This window comes from Tupaia chinensis, unplaced genomic scaffold (genome assembly GCF_000334495.1).
Source record: "Tupaia chinensis unplaced genomic scaffold, TupChi_1.0 Scaffold148646_1, whole genome shotgun sequence".
Taxonomy (NCBI): Eukaryota; Metazoa; Chordata; class Mammalia; order Scandentia; family Tupaiidae; genus Tupaia; species Tupaia belangeri.
Genome location: NW_006208495.1, coordinates 371,115 through 375,748, shown reverse-complemented (window position 1 = coordinate 375,748; position 4,634 = coordinate 371,115).

Here is a 4,634-nt window from a genome sequence, read left to right as displayed (position 1 = left end):
AAAAAAAAAAAAAAACTAAAAAGAAAATATGTGTTATAGTACAAATAAATGAATTGATGAATAATAGAATTATGAAAATTGAGAAAAGTAAAGTACCATAGGGATCATCTTGGCCAGAACCTTCTTTTACAGATGAAGAAATGGAGGCATAGACTTTTATTTCAAGGTCGCAAAGAAAGTGACAGAGACCAAAAACCTGAGCTTGTCCCATCTCTGCCATTGATGCGCTTTGGCCTTGTGCAACTCACTTAACCTCTCTTAGCCTGTTTCTTTATCTACAAATTAGGGATAATAGAATCATTCCCAAGAACCTTACAAAGATTCTCATAAGGATCAAATGAGATAACCTATGTGAAATTGCTTTTAAAGCTATAAAGTTCTATCTTTCTCAGAATAATAGAAATAAAATAATAATTATGAAAGCGCTTTTAAAAGATAACAACAGTGCCATATAAATGTGAGTAATTGCAATGAAGAACAAGATGTTCAGAACTGATTAGTAAAGGAAGTTTTTCTTTTTTGTTTCAAAGCTTTGTAAGCTTTTTTATTGGATGTAAAGAGCTCTGTTATAGAAGATGTGGCTTTTTTACTTAATTTAACTTGACCCATAGGAAGGTAATTATTTTGTTTCATTGAATCAAGCATTGTTTGGTTTGATTCTTTGGATTTACTATCTGTGGTATTTTTTAAGCAAAATAACAAAAAATATCCAAAATAGATGGTGTTCATGCATATTTTTCCCCTGTTCTCAAAAATGTGTGTGTGTGTTTGTTTTTGTTTGTTTGTTTATTTGGGGTTTTTTTGTTTTTTTGTTTTGTTTTGTTTTGTTTTTTTGTCATAGGGTGTGGACATTTGCCAGAGAGAGACAGAGAGTGAAACTGAGAAATCACCACCCACGGGGATGGCCAAGCAACAATCGCTTCTCGTCCATTCTCCTCTTGGGATTTTGGCCACACATACACACACTCCCAGTGTGATTTTCAAGGTGCCAGGTCAGGAACTCAAGCCTTTGTCTTTCATGTGGGAGTCCAGAGCCTTAACCACCTTTCCACCTGCTGGCCCCATAACACGTGTATATGTTTTGCAGCTAATTACTGCTGAAGTATATTTTAAACTAAGAGTTTATTCAGGAGCTATAAACAGTCATATTTTTAAAACTCGAGAGCTAGAAAGCTTCGATTAAATTATTGTGAATTGACAGTATATTAAACCACAAGCACAAATTTGTATCAGGCGAAGTTTTAGGTGGCATACCTGTTTCTTTTCCCTATGCACAAGCCATACTAGAAAAATGTAATAATTTTATGATTATATTTTGAAACATTAGGTCCTTTTTTTCTGTCTTTTCCATGTGCCCATTGACTAAATTAAATGACCCATAATGATAGTATTCAATTATTTTAAGAAAAGATGAATCAGCTTAGTACCCTATTAACCTTGAATGGTACAGGGCTATACAAATTGCTAGCTAGCAAACTTTTAGCCATTAAAAAGTACTTATTTCAGGGGGAAAAAAAGAAAAATATTGTTTGTGTTCTATTTAATAGCTCATTATGTAAGTAGCATTTTTAGCATCTTTATTATCCAGAAGAAAAAAATCTGTCCTCGTCAACTATTTGTAAAATGAAAGTCTAATAGGTCCACTCCTGCCTAGCCAGTTTATAATTTGTAACGCTTACTATTGAACAGGGTGTATTTACAGGGGTTTAACATATCTCAATATGAGAAGATCTTACCTCTTATTTTCTGTGACTAAGTATTTGTATTTATTTAGTTATTTTGAATTTCCAAACAAAGTTTTAGACTTGCAGTAACCATGCCTGAACATTTTTGAAAGTTTTAAAATGTATGCATGATATTTCTTGGAAACCCGAAGAATAATAGAAACATTTCAGTTTGTCATATTAATAAAGTTCAGTAATCAAAATGCAGTCTATGCATTAAAGTTTTAGATTCCCATTAATATAGCTTCTGTAAGCCATCTCACTTTAATAGGTTTTATACCTTTCCTTAATATAATTCATACATCCTATACAGGTGAATGTAGTTGTTAAGACATTAAATGTTAATATCTTCATGTCTCAAGAGACTCAAAGGTGCTGTGTTGAGGTTTTGCTGCTATTAAATTTATAAAAATTTACAGCTGTAAATAAAATTGTAAGCATTTAAACCACATGTAGATTAGATCATAAAACAATCTTTTTGGTTGCTATGAAAGTCGAATACTTGCTGAGTTTAAACACACAGTTAGAAATGTGTAACGATGCAGGCAGCATGTATAGATTTTTAAACATCAAACTCAACGACTAGTCCTTGTAGGACAAAAATAGTGTTTCTTTCGTGTTTGAGCGCCAGCTTTGTCTGTGATGCATAATTCTGCTTCACTATGCAATTGCGATTATCTTTGTAAATGCTACCACTCTGTTGAACATCATCACAAAATTACACTGACAGGAAGGCCCAATTTTATTCCCTAATAAGCAATATTCATGCATGAGGAAAAAGGAAACAGTTAATTCTAGTAATCTCCAGTATATTATTATAAGATGGCATGCAACACTGAAGGAACAAAAACTTAAATTTGCCTTCATTTTCTTTTTTTTTTTTTTTTTTTTTTTTTTTTTGTGAATGTCGTCCAAGGATGCAATATGGTAGAGTAGAATAGTTAAATACACATGCCTTGGGATCTGGCCCTTGTTTGAATAGTCAAAACTATTCCATGTAATGATTATATATCATTTGAAAAATTATTGAGCCATAGCTAACTCATCCATAATTTTGAGAAAATAAGAATACATATGTCTTAAGGGTGTTATGGAGATAAATGAGGTATTACATTAACATGAGACCGGGCACATAGCAAGCATTCAAGAAATTCAAGCTACCGCATCTGAATGTGATACATCTAAACATTTAAATCACTTGGATAATCTACTTAGTCTACGAGGGGCACACTCAAAACATGGGGGTGATTGTTACTGGAGGAGCTAGAAATAACTTAAGGTGCCAATACGTAAGAAAACAAGTAGCTAGCATAGTGGCCTGCACCTAAGATAGACAGTAATTTAGCTCTGGCAAAGAATGATGACTTGCCTGACACTTGAGCTGGGAGCCAGGGAGGATAATGCATGTGAGTGTGTGTGTGTGTACATCTGTCTATAGTTGGCTAAGAAATGGTAACAGAGAAAAGAGAATGAACATGTTAAGAAACTAAATTACACTAATGTTCAATAGGCAGTAGAATCAAATATATAATGGGGAAAAACTCATAATTGCGAATGAATTCTTTGGTACCTTTGTAAATTCCTCAAGTCGGCTTTGTGTTATGGGAATTTACCCTACTTAGTCCAAGGAGAAATTCTGACCCTGAATAATAGCACATGGAAGTGGATGTTCCATCTGTAGCTATCATGAGTGAATGAAAATTAAAGAGATGTGTGCCTAGATAAAGAAATGAATAATTTTTAAAAGGGCACTTAATGTGTAGATTAACATAGCTAAGGACAAAGAACATTTCATTAAATGCTAAATTAATCTACGTTCAAAAGATACTGAGCTTTTCAGTGTGTGCAACTAAGATACTACTTCACAGACTCAGCAACCAACATATTTCAGATGTTTTTAACAAAAATTTTCTTGCAGTTTCAAGAAATGTGAGAACACTTTTCTAGAATTTTAGTAGATAAAACAACTATCATTAAGATGGCTGAATAATCCAGTGGCAAAGTTCTTTTACAGTTCTTCAATAAATTATCATAGTGTAAAAGGAGATTGCAGAGTAGCTATTAAAGTATCTCAGATGTGTAATTATTAGTGTGTTTAGTGATGCCCTCCAAACCTATAATAAAGATCAATGGGTTACAGAACAATCTGATATTTAAAACACAGCCATTATGATTGTGTTGCGTCCATAAACATGTGTTAAGCTGTTGATAATGTAAAGTTTGTCAAGCAATGAAAATTGTATTCACCGTACAAACGTACCCAAGATAGTTAGCATCAAAAGAGAACTAGATATGTCAAAACCTCCAGACATTCTTGCCATTTGTGACAAAAGCTGCAGTGCAAAAATGGCTTGTCTGAGACCCCTGAACTAGTTGAAAAGACAGTGCCATTCAAAACAAAAGCCCAAAGGTAATTTCTCTAGTAGAAGAAATGTATTTGGTAAGTAGAGCAAAGTATATAGATTACTAAAGGCAACAGTTCTGACATTGCTATGACATGGTTATACTAGAAAGGTATGTATTCCTTTAGTTCTTATAAATACAACTGAATTCTTTGATACCTTTCTAATGAATGAGGCAATAGCTGATCCCAGATTCTGAAGGTCATAAAATTGATCAAAGTAAAGATCATTACCCATGCTTGAAACTTAAGAGTTTTATAAGAGTTTTAATGGTACTGTCACACTTTAAAAATGTTTATCAAGGTATAGGAGTCCTTCTATCGAAAAATAAATGCTTTCAAACCAACCAAGGAACATTAAAGCAAGCTATGTTTTTAAAGCCTTAAATGCATTGCAAAAGAATATACAGATCATTCTCTGAACTGTTGCCATGGAAATGAATGTATTTAATATTTTTTCCGGCATCTGATATTCCAACAATGTTAATGAAATTAAACTATTTCTCCAT